The sequence below is a fragment of the Eublepharis macularius genome, chromosome 4 (genome assembly GCF_028583425.1).
Source record: "Eublepharis macularius isolate TG4126 chromosome 4, MPM_Emac_v1.0, whole genome shotgun sequence".
Classification (NCBI taxonomy): Eukaryota; Metazoa; Chordata; class Lepidosauria; order Squamata; family Eublepharidae; genus Eublepharis; species Eublepharis macularius.
In genome coordinates, this window is record NC_072793.1 from 159,705,102 (window position 1) to 159,722,097 (window position 16,996).

General features: G+C 44.0%; 1 long non-coding RNA gene across 1 annotated transcript; it reads right to left on the reverse strand.

Moving 5' to 3' along the window:
• Nucleotides 1-451: 451 nt before the first annotated feature.
• On the reverse strand, nucleotides 452-6,172 carry LOC129328878 (uncharacterized). Its single transcript, XR_008596903.1, has 3 exons — nucleotides 6,067-6,172; nucleotides 3,247-3,355; nucleotides 452-638 (listed from the first exon to the last, which is right to left on the reverse strand). It is a non-coding gene; the product is annotated as an uncharacterized LOC129328878 (long non-coding RNA).
• Between the last annotated feature and the right edge of the window lie 10,824 nt (nucleotides 6,173-16,996).

Below are 16,996 nucleotides of genomic sequence, written 5' to 3' on the forward strand. Positions count from 1 at the left end.
TGGTGACAGATGCAAGTTTTTTGCTCCAGTCTGTCATTTCCCCAATCTTAATCACATCGTGTATTGTAATTTCTTTATTTTTAATGTAATTTTAATTGGTTGCTATATATATAAACTGCCTTAGTAGGAGTGATTGCAGAATCTGTCTCTCTGTTTGTAATTCTGACGTATCTTTAAAAAAAAAAAAAAGGACCGTCATCCCCATTACTCAAATTTGCACATTATGTGTATTTTACCATTTATCTCCATTCCAAGAACAGTTTCATCTGCTACATTTTTGCGTATCCAGCTCCTGTTAAAGGCACAGGGACAGCCCATAAAAAAACCTCTGGTAACTATATCAAATTACTTTCTTGAGACATTAAACTCATCTTTCCAAACCAGTTCACTGTTTCTCTTTTTTGAAAAGGTACCAGCCTGATTCATTTATGAAAGAAGCCAGACAAGGAAGTTTAGATCTAAACAAGCTTTATTCTCCTTTGGAATTTTGTATTAATATAACAAAAAAACCCTCTTGATAATGGGATGTCCACGTATGTTGCCAGTGTGGGAAGAGAAGCTGTGGTGGAGTCCATTGTAGAACAAAAGGAACAGATGTCATTCTCGCTTAGGTGGCTCAAAGGGGTGATTGTACAGTTCTGAAAATAGAAATGGTTGAAGCCAAGAAAGAAAATTGTTTATTTATTGGATAGGAGCTGTGGAGTACCTGGAAATCCAAGGACTCCTGGATTTTCTGAGGGAAAGATGGCTGCCGTTAGGTTGAGGAAGTGCTCATGTCTAAGCCTATTGTGTCTGTGTGTGCGCACGCCATCAAGTTGCCTCCAACTTATGGTGACTCTAGGAATACTCTCTGAATACTCTCTGGAAAATAGTGGCAGGGCAGGCAAGTCCAACAGGCAGCAAGGGGTAGCTCTAAGGTCTACTTCCAAGGCCCCAATACTTTTTCTTCCACATATTTATAGATGAACCTCTTCTTTCCTGTCCTTCTCACACTCCATGCCTACCACATTCCAGTCATACTCCCTGCCACAGAATCTTAATATAGACAGATGAAATGGACCTAGGATTAAACCTTTTCTCTAAATGACAGTCATGTTTAGAAATTATAGAGTTGCATCTGGGTGTTCAATTTGTTCCACACAGTCTTGGAAATCCTTAACCTGTAAGTAGGGTTGGGAAATTCCTGGAGATTTGGGGGGGAGGGGAGGGGAGCTAGCAAGGGCAGTGTTTGGGGAGGGGAACAAGGTATACTGCCATAGAGTCCATCCTCCAAAGCAGCTATTTTCTCCAGGGGAACTGATCTCTATAAGGAGATCAGTTGTAACTCCAGGCCCACCAAGAGATTGGCAGTTCTACCGGTAAGATGGGACGATTCAGCCTTGTTGTGCCACTGGTTGCATTGGGAATGTTGAGAACATTGAAGAGGTTTCACCACAAAATGGGTGCCATAGAAGGAGAAGCCAACCACAAAATGGGTCCATGGGGTCTGGGACCAATTTTTTTTTAATGTGAGATTCCAAGCCAAGCACCCTTCTATGATGCAGGCAGCTGTTTCTGAATGGGTATTCCCTACAAACAAAGGCGATGTATCTTGGGCTCTTCTGAAGCCCCTCGGGCTCCAGTGAAATGGAGAAAAGCCTGGACTGGCTTTCTGCTTTGAGGAAGAAGCTCCATGTTAAGGATCCCTGCTCTAAGGTAAGCCATTATTTGCACACTGCAGACAGGGAAAGTATCTTACACAAGCTTACAGCACCACAGAAATTCTCACATCACATTTCCCATATGTCTTCAGTCCTATGCCTCTTTGGAGGTTAATACTTCCAACTAAAACTCATTGATTTCAACTCAACTTTCTTCAAAGATAGCATTTTTATGACATAAAGCCAGTAATATTATACTCATGCTGCTGAATGGTATGTATGCATATGTGAGGGAGGGAGATGCTGAGGTAAAAAGATGGTGGCTTTCTTTCAGCTTGCCAGTGACCTCATGGCTGAAGTGAGAAGATATCAAGCAGGCAGTCTTCGCACACACTCAACCAGTGTGGAGTAGACAGAGGGCCAAACTCGATGTGATCCAAGGTAACCACCACCAATTTAAAAATACAGTGAAGACCTGATCCTGATTGGGCCCACAGCACATTGGGCTGAGGTGTTGTTGTTCCCCTGTTCAGCCTACTGTGCTGTAGGCCCAATCAGAACCAGGCCCTCACAGCATTTTAAAATCACTTTTGGCCCCAGAATGTTGTATTAGGTAGGGGAGACTCAGGTTCAAGTTTTTTATCCTATCCTTTCTCCAAGAAGCTCCGAGTAGCAGACATTGACCTCCCTTCCTCCATTTTATCTTCACAACAACCATCCTGTGAATTTGGTTAAGCTGAGAGAGAACGAATAGCCCAAAGCCATCCAAGTGACCTTCTAGGGCAGAGTGAGGATTTCAATATGGTTCTTCTCCATTCTAGTCTATAACCACTACACATCACTATCTTTCAGAGGAACATCCTTCACACATCGCATACTGAGCCGTGGATCCGATTGTGACCCAGTCATTGTCTCCCAGCTCAACATACTGTGCAGTGTTGTAATGAGAACAAGACTGGCAAGTTGGGAGGAACCATGACCCTGAGCTCCATGGAAGAGAAGTAAGAAGATAAACATTGAATTAATTTTTTAAAAAACAGGCCTTTGCCCAGATTAAAGCAAAATATCTTATACAGACAACCTCCCCAGCAAAACTGATCCCATTTGTGTTAGGGTGACTATGCTTGCTGATCAAAGACCATCCTGTCTAGCGACATATGTAGACCATCAAAGCAGTTGGGATTAATTTCTGCCAGAACTTGCCAAGGTTCATTTCTAGCATCTATTTTCAATTCTAGGGTTTAGCCCAGAAATGTATGAAGAGGAAGAAGCACCTTTAAGTAACTGAAGAGTGTATATGCCTTTCAAACTTGAGAGCATACAAAGGGTTCCCATACTTCACAGATAATATGAAAGAATTTCCAAGATATTGCTTCCAGAGAGCCTTCTTTCTTGAAACTGAGCACTGATACACAAAGGCACATCTGGGTATGTACTGCAGTGCTCCTCTAGGCCCATTGAATGGGCCAGATATCTTTTTTGACAGATACGTCAATGTGCATCCCTAGCTGGTGACTGTGTGCAACTAGATGCTGATGGCTACAAGTATATCAAAACTGTCACTATACATTTGTTAACGTCCCATCCATCAGCCCGGTCCACTTACCCTTTGACTTGTCAAAGATGCGCTTAACCACATGCAATACGGACCGTACCAAATTGAAAAGGCAATCCATACTACACATTTTGGCACTCTGTTGTGGGCTCGCCTTCACCTGTGTATAGAAATTGGGATTAAAATATGTGAAATTGGATCTAGCAATCACTCATACAGCTATCCCTTCGCCAGCTCCAGGTTTGGGAGGCTCTGAGCTAGATGCTCTCCAATGACTACCCCCCCCCACATACACACTAACACAATGTACAGTGTCTAGTCCTTCATACACACACAAGGTTGCCAACTAGGTTACATCCTAGAGAAGGTGGAGTTTGGGGAGGGACCTCAGCAGGGTATAATGCCGTAGAGTCTATTCCCAAAGCAGCTATTGTCTCCAAGGGAACTGATCTCTGTCGGCTGGAGATCATTGTAATTCCAGAGTGTTTCCAGCCCCCACCTGGAGGCTGGCGACCCTCCTTGACACACACATCCTTTTGGAGGAAGAAGTAGAGTATAATTCTTTCATGTACTCTGGAGCCCTGTTGGCGCCAGCAAGGCAACTCAATTTCCTTTCCTACCATGAAATGGGAGATTGCCCAGAGGCTCTTGTGACATTGGGTCAATTTACCATTCTTGGCATCTCTGGCTGGCAGTGGGCCTCCCTTCCACCAGGTTGTGGTTCTCTGCAAAGGCCTCACCATACTGACACTTGACACCACTCCTTTCACTTCATATTGATTTGCCAGTAGATATGCAGAGAGCAGAAAAATCACACCTGCTAAATGTTACCTTAATCTAGAATTTATAAAGGGCCAGAAGCCCCCTTTCAGATTGACCATGGTCACTCTATGCTTAGGAAGAAAATGTTCATGTCACCCCCGCATGCATTCACACTCACTCACACACACACCTGTCACCTTTCCTTCCTTTCCCTGAGCAAAGTATACATAGTCCCCATCCCCCCGGACTCTATGGCATTGTATTCCTATGAGATCCTTCCCCTCCCCAAACTCCTTCCTCCCCAGGCTCTACTCCAAAATCTCCAGGAAATCCCAACCTGTAGCTGGCAACCCTGGCAGATCCACAGAGTCTGGCACACCATTGCAGTCTGTGGCCACGGCCTCCAGGATCATATAGGTCAGGTGTCCCATTGCTCAGTCAGGATTGTGGGCAGGCACCAGACCAACTATATGAACTGGTACTAACTCACAAACAGTTGGAACATGGGAGGTTAGTTGGGATTTGCACTTCTGTTAGTGAAGCTGCAGTAATTATGCAGATTGTGGCATCTACATGCATAGCCTCCATGGGGAAATTTCAGTTTCCACAGTCCATGATCACAAGACCACTGGCACAGTATCCATGCCTGGGGGTGGGGGGTGGGGGGTGGTTCCCAGCCATTTGAATCAGCTCTACATAATTCCAGCAGAGTAATCATATTAGTATGTTGCAGCAAAACTAGAGACTTGTGTGGCCCCTCAAGGACATAGGGTTGAATCCAACCAGCATACTGGCAAAGAAGGAAAGAGGGGAGGGAATCCACTGTGATTACCCAAAAAGGCTATGATTGGGATCCTGTGACCTGCATGCAAAAAGCCATGCAGGATGGGGCCGACGGGAAGGAGGGGTAACGGGTGAGAATAACTGGGAAAAAATTGATTGGCCCCAACCTAAGTTTTTATTGTAGCATAAGTGTTCATCAGACGCATGTCAGATAGTGGGACCTAGTTCCCCAAAGGTTATGCTAGAATAAAATCTTGTTAGTCTTTAAGATGCTGCAAGACTCTTGTTTTACCTTTGTTAAAAACCACTTGGATTGACATAGATCCAGAGGAGTTAGCTGTGTTAATCTGTAGTAGCAAAATCAAAAAGAGTCCAGTCGCACCTTTAAGACTAACCAACTTTACTGTAGCATAAGCTTTCGAGAATCACAGTTCTCTTCGTCAGATGCGCGACACTTGGATTGACACTCCTCAAAAAAATGGTGTCACATTTGTGCAATCCTCAATTACATTTGCCATTTCTCAGCAGTGGCAGGTTGCAGGATCATCTCTTGCGTTTGATCTGCCACAAAACTCCAGTATACTTCATGCACTGCCCTTTCCCATATCACCTGCATCATCATGAGGTTTCATGATACTAACTAGCCCCAGCATCTGATATCCATTCTCAGGCACTCTTGCCAAATATTCTGAAGCTAAACAAGTCCACACCCATTTCTTTTAAGGCTCAGTCCAATAGTAGCTAGGGGGTGATATGCATTTGAGGGCTTGGCTCACCCTATGAGAGCACTGAGAATTCTGAATGCAGCCTACCAATAGGCAGAGAAAGCCGGAAGGAATTGCAATCACACACAGCGTACAAGAGCGGCCCCGGTGATCTCCCCTTAGCACCTCCCAGCACCTAGAATAAATAAGCCCCTCACAGCACAATCCTAAATAGAATTCCATTATTCTAAATCCATTGTCTATGTGATTCTGGTTAGGATTGCACTTCCACACACACATATATAAATAAAATTACATGACTGAGTGTCACATATCATTTGAGCTTCAGCCTGCAGAACAAAAGCCCCACAGAGAGATGCCAGTAGATCTCATGGCTCAAACAAATAAGCCAATCCATCCTTTGCGAGAAAGACGAAATCATCCGAAGGCAATAAGCCAGCTGATTTGGGAAGAATCTACTTTGCACGCCATTCCTCTTTCTTAGTATATTTTATTTCCCTGCCTCTCTTTGATTAGTTGACATCTGTCTTAAATGCGTATCCGCTCTGAAGCTAAATCTGCCTCCATCATTCTACTAGTAACTGAAGAGTCCCAGACTTACAAGACAGGGCTGTTTTCTCCTGTTCTGGATGCCTTCTCCTGATGGTGTCCAAGTCCTCCACGCATCTCAGCTGGCTTATGTACCCAGATCCCAGGTCCTTCCGGCCCTGATTGGGTAACTGACCTCTAATGAGGCTATGGGTGGCGTTAGTCATATAGGCTTAACTTTCACAATCATCTTGAAGTTACTGTGTGCCGGTCAAACTGTTGTGTGGGTGAGTAAATGTTTCATTAGGCACCACCAGCTACCGGCACTTGATCGGAATGTGCTTCTGTCCCATTTGGCTCTACGTAAACTTACCATTTATTTAAGACTTGTTTTGATCAAGAGCAGGAAATGTGTATTCGTAATACCAGTGAAGAATTCTCTGTCTTGCATGTGTCATTAATTTATGTTGTGTTTTGCATAAAGGACAGACTTGGAAAGATAAGACCACGTGGGTATTGTAAAACTCATTCTGAGCTTCAGGCTTGTTCCATAAAGCAAATGTATTGCTGTCAGGAATAGCCTTTGTCAACATGGAGATATCTTCAAAAGACAGGAACTGATTGTAGCATATAAGTCTCTAGGCAGTTATCTAAATGATGTTCAACTAACCTGGGCTGATAGGGTCATCCAGTATAGGCCTAACTTACATCAGCACAAAATGGGCATCAACAATCATATAATGTGTTAACAGTTGTTAAAATTATATTAACGTTATATGTAGCATTCTCTTAATCTGAGGCTCAGTGAGGGCAGCAGGCCAAGCGTTGTTTTTAATGGAATGTGCATTCAAATGCGTATCCCCCAACCTCATTCTCATGCACGCGAAACGTTGTTAATGTGTGGTACCTGGATCTGAGCAACCCAACAAAGACAATGATTTCAACTGTAACTTGTATTAGATCTAGTGCAATGTCAGAATTAAAAGACTGTTCTGGGAATTAGGATATTCCTGGTTCAGTTTTCAGATTTGCCTTAGGCAAACCACTTTCATACTCTTGAATTGTCCTAGTTTGCTGACCCCTGTCCTATCTCATTCACTGTCCCCATTTTTCAGTTTTAGGGATGTTGTTTTTAAAATGTTAGTATTAGTTATCGTCACTGAACTATTGACAACATATTAGGGGACAACACATGTTGCTTTAATCAAAGAACAAACACCCTTAGCTTTTAAATTAGCATTGGATTGGCTATTGCGAAGTAAACAATTAGCGTATACTGCAGGTATGTGATACTACGTGGGGTGAGGGACTCAGGCAATGATCCCTGGCATGAAGATTAGGGTGTTGCAAGCATGTCCCTATTCATCATCGGAGAAATATTGGAGATTTGTGCACTCTTTCTCTCAGGCAGCTTCCACATGGATGTTTAGCACTGCTTTACCTTGTAAACTACAGTGGTTTGTGTTGCTTTGAGTTTCTACATGACATGCAATTGCCCACCCTCTGAGTTTTCCCCTGAGTCACTGTGTTTTTTCCCCAAACCCACTTTGGTACAGAAGATCCTTCTCAAAGTGGACACCCCACTGTTACTGTGACAGTCCTGCATTTGCAGCAGCAATGGCTACACAATGGAGAATCATCTTTAAGCCTTAACCTACTCTGCATTTGGGATATGGGGATAAAATAGGGGTTGCCGGTTCTAGGTTGGGAAATTCCTGGAAATCTGGGGACAGTAGAGTTCAGCAGGGATGTGATGCTGAAGAGTCCACCTTCCAAAGCTGCCAGTTTCTCCAGAGCTGAGGTCTGGAGATTGGTGTTCTTCCCAGAACTCACCCACCTGGAGGATGGCAACCCGAGGACAATAGCATCTTACTGTAGTCATTTTACAGAGTATTGAGATAATATAAGTGATACACTGTCGACCCTCTAAGCTAACGGCTAAGTATTATTTATTGGATCTGCTAATATATCACAAAAGGCACCCAATTTCAATAAAAGACCTCCCTCCCTCTTTCAGTTATGTACAACATGCCATTTAGTCAGGGCTGTTGAGAACCACAACAGCTCCCCAGGCCAAGATTCTCTCTAGGTCCCCCTCAGACCAGCTAGAACCACCCACACATCATGTGAAAGCAAGTCGCTTTACTTGCCTACCTCCATGGAATGTTGGCTTGACTGGGTCCCCTGGAATTTTTCCCCATTTTTTGCCAATCCCACCCCCTTTCTTAGGTGACTAATCCTAGGCAAGATTAAAATCTATATATTTCTCAACCCTTCATAGAAAAGCTACCCTGCCTGTTATCCAGTATTTTGTGATATGGGGCATTCTCTGTTTGTCTGAATGCTTGTTTGTAACATGATTATCTCTCTTGAACGGTGCAGCGCTGGAATGCAGGACGCAATTCTGCGTTTCAAAGTGGAATGTTAGCTTTGAGGTTTTCAAAAAGGGGAAGAAAATGCAGATGCATAATATATTGTGATCTGACAAATGTCCTGAAGACTAATGGAAGCTGTTGTGGGCATGTGCCAGACATAATTCTACCGTTCAAGTCTGAATACCAACTCACCCCCATATCTGTTTTAAAGAGGGGAGGGGAGGGGAGGGGAGGGATTAAAAAATGTAATGCAGAATCTGAAGCTGAGGCCTCTTGAATACGGTGCTTAATTAATCAAAGAATATCCTTGGCCTCTCCTGCCCTGTTTATCTGCCCTCTAGGGCAGTTGGTTGGCTTCTGTGTGAATCCCGGACTAGGGGGACCACTGGTCTGATCCAGCCAGTGTTCTTATGTTCTTAAATTTAGCAGCTGCTACTGACTGCAATATATATATTTTTTCCCTGAGGCAATCAAACACAAGTAAAGCATCCTCCTCCATAGAATTACAGCAGCGTTCAGCACAGGCTGAAAAAAAACCACCATCTTTTAGTTTCCTCAGATACCGTATTGTTCAGTCATCTCACTGTTTCTATCATTAATATTCATCACATCCAAAAACACCTCCCAGACGAAGCAACCTTGTGATCTACTTCCCCCGATCTTGACACACCCATTAATGACACGTCCCTCAGAAGACTCTTGCTATCAACAGGCTTGCCCCAAAGTGACTCATTCCTTCAAGTAGTGACAGCGCAATACCTTACCTGACCAGCAACGACTATTGTCCCATAGGCCCTACTAAACCTGCTTTTTAAGCTTTTGCTTTTCCTACACAACAGGCCTCACTCTCTCCCCAAACTCAGTCATCTCCAGACATGATTTAAATGACCTAACCGCCAAAGATACTCTTTAGCACACTTCTGTTGTTCTCAGTCTTTCCCACACCACCCACTAAGCTTTTGTTGAAGTTTCGCTACACAGTACACAGCAGTACATTTATTCACCGCTAATGGTACAATCTGGGCTCACCCCACTCTCATAGAAGGGGCATATAAAGAAACAGAACAACTCTCAGCAATAATTTTCACCCATGACTTATTGCACAACTCTTCAAGCTATAGGACACAATCAACCTCCCTTTTGCCATTTTGGACTGTAGATACTTTCTTCACAGAAATGGAATTATACCAAACTGCTTACTGGTCTCTGTGAACCAGTCTATCCTACATGACAAAAGGAAGACTAATGCTCTTAATGGCTATAAATTTCTCCTTTAGGGGCCTTGAATGTCAGGGAAAGTTTTTTGCTCTTGTTCATCAGGATTTGCAAAAGGTGAATTTCCCACCTAGCTGGAGGGAGCAAATGGGTGGCAGATAGCTGCTGCTTCCAAATGGTTGCAGCACTTGGGTGGGATCTCTTTCTGTTTGGGGAATCCAATGTGGGGAAATGGATTTGCTGCCTCATAGGATTAACTCATTGCCTCTACTGGTGCTCCATTTGTACATTAAAACAGCTATTACAAAAAATGCCACTGGTGTTCTCCTCCAAAACAAACAAATTCCGGCCTGGTCTTGGAAATTCCGAGTGGTGGGGGAAGAGGGGTGTGTGCATAGCAACACAATTGCCTCAAGACAGTCATGTATGACTGGCAGGGATATGATATGACAAACATATTGCATCTCAATTCAGTCTAGAAGATGGCCTCCTGCTTTGAAATGGCCCATCTGGCCACCTGGATACATGGCAGGGTAACATCTAGACTCGCCCACTGTAATGCACTTTACGTAGGTGTCCCCTCAATGTTGACTCAGAGATCCCCAACTGAGGCAGAATGCTGCTGCTCAATTATTATCAGGAGCTAGGCGGAGCATGCTTATCACTCCCATTTTGCAGTCACCCCACTGGTTACTGGAGATGGGCACGAATCCAATTATGACCCAAAAAAACACACGAACCAGGCTGGTTCGTGGTTCGCGAACCATGGTTCACGGAAGCTCCTTTCTACGAAGTTCCACAAACTGGTTACTGGTTCAGGTTCGTTTGGGTCGTATTGGGAAAGGGACAGTTTAAATGGCCATTTCCCTGAGGAAATAGCCATTTAAACTTTTCCCAGCAGTTTGCAAGCGGCAGGTCCCTTTAAACTATCAGCTGTCAGGCGGCAGGGGGGGAAGCCGCCACAGCCATTTGAGGGGCGAGAAGGCCGTTTTCGGGCTCCTCCACCACCCTGCGGGCCCGCAGAGGAATGGAGAAGGCCAAAAACGGCCTTCCTGCCCCTCACGGGAGGAGAGGGAGGACACTGTGTGCCACAGGGGAAGGTAAGTGTGGGGCTGGGGCTGGGGCTGGGGTTTGGGCAGTTTAAATGGACCTGCCACTTGCAAGGCAGGAAAGGGCCCTTTAAACTGTTAAATGCCTCTTTCCCTGCCACTGCTAAGCGGCCGGAAAGGGGTATTTAAACCCCACGAACCACGAACTGGTTCATAACTGGCCCCAGTTCTCTGCCAGTTCGTGGTTCCTGGTTTGTGAAAATCCATGAACCACGAACCTCATGGTTTGGGGTTTTTTTGGTTCGTGCTCATGTCTACTGGTTACCCATTGGTTACCAGGCTCAATTCAAGGTTTGGGCTATCACATACAGAGGCCTCCATGGCCTTGGTCCCTCATATCTGTGGGACTGCCTCTCTCTCTATGCTCTACTACAGCATCTTCTCTTATTGAAACAGGGCCTTCTGCAGGTGCCATGCAGCATATGGGCAAAATCAACAGCTACCCATATATGCACATTCTCTGTTAAGGCCCCCACCATACAGAACAGCCTACCTGAAGAGGTTAGGATAGCCTCCACTCTGCTGGCTTTGCACAAACTATGCAAAACTGAATTATTCAGGAGGGCTTTCTTACACAGGTAATAGGGCTGTACTGTAAGGAAATGGTTCTGAGAGATGTCTTGGTACAGGGTCAGGGTCTGTGATAGGGTCTATAGACCATACTACTGTAAGTATGCTCATACTGGATAGTTCAGCTTTTGTTTAATATGTCATATCAATTGGTTCATGTTGTGTTTCAACATTGCTTTTTTCAGCATTGTATTGGATTTCTGCTTCTTTTCTTTCAGCTGTTGATCGTATTGACTTATTTTATGTAATTTGCATTGAGTCTCAGTGAGAAAAGTGGACTACAAATAACGTAAATAAATATGAAAGTGTTGCAGAACCTAAGTAGGTATGTGTTTGGTCTGTTCTTGGATTCTGGGACGGGTTCTTGGACAGGAGAGTTCCCAAGAGCCCTATGTTTGCCACATTGATGGGGGAAGAAAAGCAGGATATATAACATATATTGCAAACTTTACAATCCTGAACTTTTTTGGTCTTCCTGGTATGTCAGGGGAAAGATAAAGCTTCCAAATATTTTAATTAATTAACAATATTGCATATTTGAAAACACATTATCTTAGCCCCAATTGTTGACACAATGAAACAGAACAACTAAGGCACATTATGAGGAATATTTTTTAATGGTAAAAAGCAGCCAAGAAGGAGAAGAGGGGGTTGAATGGGGACATCAGTGCTGAGGACAGGCTACACCATTTTCCTGACGGAAATTCTTGCCCCCTTTCCCTGGGCCTCTATTGAACTCATCTTGAAGCTTCCTTCTCCTGAGTCAACCCATTGGTCTATCAAGATCTACTCTGATTGTCAGAGACTCTGGCCTGGGTTTTTGACTTTGCCTCCTACCTGATCCTTTTAAATGGAGGTTCTTGGGTACTAAACCTGGGACCTTCTGCATGGTAGATATTCTAGCACTGAGCTCCTCCCCTAAATGCTATTATTTCTTTTAGAGGAAAAGAGAGGTACAGTATGGATGACTGCTTTTACTTCTCACTAAGGCTAATAACAGCTGTGGGAGAGGAGAGGATAATGGGGCAATTTCTACTGGGGGTGGAACCCCAATCCCAATATCTTTTGTAATATGAAAAAAAATCCAGTTAGTGGATCTCCCATGTAACTGAGCTCCCATGCAACTGAGCTCTCTGGCTTCTATTTATTTTGCCCCCTAGCAGGCTACTACTATTAATTAGTATTTAATGAAGTGGGCTCTGGCTCACAAACACTTCCTACACAATACATTCATTAGCCCGTCAGGTGCCAGAGAAGACGCTTTGTTATTATTACTGTTCATTACTGGCCTTATTTTAACATCCTAGCAGGCCGTAGCTAATTGCTGTTTTCTCCTTCAACAACCACAAATAACATCATGCTGCAATAACATTGCCCCACCTTAGCCAACAGAAGTCTTACTGAATCACCAGGAGCCAATAACCATTCATTGCCAGAAGAACCCACAACAGCCACCAGTTTAGATGGTTTTAAAAAGGGGGCTGAGGCAAATCCAAGGAGGACAGATGCATTGAGATGAAAACCAAATCCCAGTTGTTCCGGGGAAACAGGAACGGAAAAGCTCTCTTGCCATCGCGCCCTGCTCGTGCGCTTCTTGGATGCATCTGACTGACTAGAGTTAAACACAAGATGAATCTTCAACCTGGGTTGCCAACAAGCCTGGAGGAAAATGTCATGCCCTTTTAATAGATGTTTGATGGGTGGAAATGGGAAGTTGAAGCTTTTCATGGCATGGAAGTAGATAACATCACCTTGCAGATAAAATCCCATTAAGTTTATACTAAAAGGATAGACATTTCCCCCCAAGCCTGTTGGCAACGCTAACAGCAGGGCTTTTCTTAAGTTCTTATCAGGCTATGAACAGTGTGTTTATTTACTATCTATTGAATTTTATCTACTTCTTCTTGTTTATGTGGAGTATGGCAACTAGGGTTGCCAGCTGTGAATGGTGCTGGGAGAAAAATAAAATTTTAAATAAATGGCTGTCAGGCTGATGGCATGGTGTTACTTCTGGAGAAAACCAGAAGAGTTGTAATGCCTGTTTAGTGTTATTGATTTACCATTAAGTTTCTACCCTATGTTTTCCTTTTGGGAAAACCTGGAAATGACATCACAACATAATCAATGTTGCTTGCCCCCCCCACATTTCCCCATCCCCAGCTAGGGGATCTCAGCCCCCCTGCTCCCACCCTCCACCCCCCCCCACCACTCACCTGGCTGGCTGGCAGGGGGAAAAGTTGGGGAACAGGCTTCCTGCATGCTCCCGGGATGGCACAACAATGTCACTTCCAGGAAAAACATCATTGCGCCACCCCAGGAGCGCTCCCATGCTTTGTAGTGGGCTGATTTGGGCCCCAAATGGGCCAAATTGGGCCTGTTTGGAACCCAAATTGACCCACTGCAAAGCACAGGAATGCTCTCAGTCCTTGTGTGGTGACATCCTTTCCTGGAAATGATGTTGCCGTAACGCTTCGGGAGCGCGCACATGTGCAAAGACATCTGGAAAGGTGACTGCCAGGTCTCCCCTCCCACTGGGAGGCTAAAGGAACCTGGCAACCTTACCCCGAACCCTGTCTCCAGTTGCCACGTGTAGCCTGGGAACCCTAGTTGAAAGCCAGAACTTGAATGGCTGGTTTGGGGATTCTTGGCAAGGAAGGAGAGAACTCTGCATGTGATGTCTGGTGGGAGTTTTAAGAGGTGGGGAGATCACTCAAATTGATATTGCAGCAATGATGCGATGTCATTTCCATCACAAACCCAGAAGTGACATCAGAGTGTTGCACTAATGCACTGATATCACTTCCGGGCTTATGCCAGAAGTGACATCACAAAATTGCCATTACAACTTCCCCACTGTTTTTCTCCTACTTTTTGTACCAGGAAGCAGTAGGCGGCCAAAACAGCGGGGCAAGAGGTCTCCTGCTGTGACTTTGCCATGGAAAGATAGCTATTTGACATGCCCCTACCACTGGAGTCATCACTGACTGAAGGTCACCTAGTGAGGTTGATGGTTCAGAGGAGATTTGAACTGAGGTTTCCCCAGTTCTATCCCAATACTCGAACCATGGGAAAACACTAACTCTTGTCTAGTTATATTTTAGCTTATATAGGTGGCGGTAATGGCTAAAAACCCATGTAGAAGAGCCAACAGCTGAATCTAAAGACTATGGCATTGTCCTGATTACTTTAATACTCACCCTTTAATAAAAATCTTCTTCCACCACTTCATAATTTGTGTTATTTAAAAGCATTGCCATGACAAACTGTATTCGTCTCTGGCAAACAGACATCAAATCCCTAATTGCCTATTCTGCTGTAATCTCCAAGGGCCTCATAATCACAGCCTCCTTTCTACAGACCCCACGAAATCCCATAGGAGTTTTATAATTACTCACAGTAACATCCCACATACTTTTCTACTTGGCTGATACTAATTATATACGTACCCACAGCTGAACATACCTCTTAACCCAAAAACTCCAATTAAATTTACCACTACTAACAGCCTGGTGATTCTTAGTCAAGTTCACAAACACAGTCCTTTCCCCACAATTAATTTAATGGGTGAACGTACAATTAGCACTATGTATTTAACTGATGCACAGTAACCATTTTAATAGGTCTAGGGATCTCACTTGCTGCTACTTATTCCCTATTTGTACTCCTGATGTCCCATTGAAGCAAACTACCAACACACCTCATTGTAATTTCACTGGTGCATGCGTGCGTGTGCCCCCACACACATACAGAACTTTCAAGCCTTCCACCTAATTACCATTGCATTGCCCAAATAGCACTTACCAGGAGCTTAACCAAAGCATAGCTTAACTAAAACTCAAAATTTAAACATTTTTGCTAGTCCAGGTCACAACAAATCTCCACTGCCAATTGTCCCATTTTGTCTGGCAAATTTAGTTTCCTCCTCAGGCTTGTGGGAGCCAGGATGGATGAGATATTTTTAGCACATATCAGAATTCTTCCCTCTGAAAATAATGGGGCATCTTGATTGTGGCACCAAAACTCAGGAACTCTTTGTCCGGGAAAACTCATTTTCCTTCTTCTGGTGCTATCTTCTGCCAGCAGGTGAAGACTTTTTTTGTTTTGTCTGGCGTTCCCTCAGTGATCTGTCCTTTCTGCCCTATGTTTTAATTGTGATTTTTATATTTTCATACAAGAGCCCCGTGGCGCAGAGTGGTAAGCTGTAGTACTACAGCCCAAGCTCTGCTCATGACCTGAGTTCGATCCCGGCGGAAGCCAGGTTCAGATAGCCGGCTCAAGGTTGACTCAGCCTTCCATCCTTCCGAGGTCGGTAAAATGAGTATCCAGTTTCCTGGGGGTAAAGTGTAGATGAATGGGGAAGGCAATAGCAAACCACCCTGTAAAAAGTCTGCCAAGAAAACATCGTGGTGCTACGTCCCCCCATGGGTCAGTAATGACTCGGTGCTTGCACAGGGTCCCCCCATGGGTCAGTAATGACTCGGTGCTTACACCTTTACCTTTATGTATATTTTAGCTAGGGATCCTAGAGGCCTGCCAGTTGAGGGCAATCTTCCAGCAGTTTAACTGCTTACCCGCCAGTCGCTGGCCTGGGTTTTTAATTGTGTTCTTATTTGGTTTTAATGGTTTTTAAGACATGTTTTTATTATGTATGGTTTTAATCTGTTAGTGGATCCTGGTGGCCTTGATGAAAACAGAATGATGGGGTACAAATTTTCAAATAAATAAATAAATAAAGCGGCTGATCAAGGAACCACAATCACAATGGAGCACTCTGATGGAAAACTTGCAAGCAAACATCAGGTCCTGCATCACAGGGCCAATTGCTAGGCCAAACTGGGAACCAGTGGAGGGTTGAGGTGTGGACATTGGGGGTGTGTGTGTGACATTGGCAGTGTCGACGATGTCACTTCAAGCCTTCAGGATGAAAGTTGGTTGCTGACAGGATTTTAGGAGAGTGTGTGTGAGATTCTGACAGGGAAGGTCAGATAGATTCTCCACAGGAGAGAGGGAAAACAAATCTTTTGCCCTAACTATAACATCATTGTTTTGAGAGGGAATTCTAGTTAAGAATTCTAAGTATAAAAGCCAACACAAGCTGAGGCCCGTTTACACAGCCAAAATAGAACTGGGTGTGTGTTTTTGGCAAAGAGTGATTGGGTAGTAAGTAGAGACTCCCATTCAAGCCAAGTGAAGAAGGATTATATCTTCTTAGGTGAAGAATTCCTGCCCAGGATCTAAAGGGGGTTTGGCTCTGAGGAGGACACTTGATTTGTTTGAAAGGAAAAACAGTTTTGAAAGTCAGGAAACCAGAGTTGTAAATGGGAAATCTGTGAAGAAACATTGTTACTGTAACCAAAGTATTAAACAAAACACCTTTCACTATTAAGGATTAAGAACATAAAACTAAGCTTCAAGAACACTATTTTGCTTGTTACTTTAAAAGTATTCTGCTCTACCAACAAATTTTACCTCAGCTGTTTCATTCCCTGACTGTCCTTATTCCATCCCTGCCTGTTCAATAAAGTTGTTTATTTTGAATGTTATACAGTCTCCAGTGCCATTTCCCACACATAAGCTCCTCCCCCCCCCCATCAAGTTTCTGAACTGGGCTAAAAAGCCAAAATTTATAACTGTTTATTAGGGTGGGACACAAAAGAACTTTCAAACAATGAATAGAGACATGATACTTGGGGCTGCTCAGCCAAAGCAAGGAAACTTGGATTTTGGTGGGAAA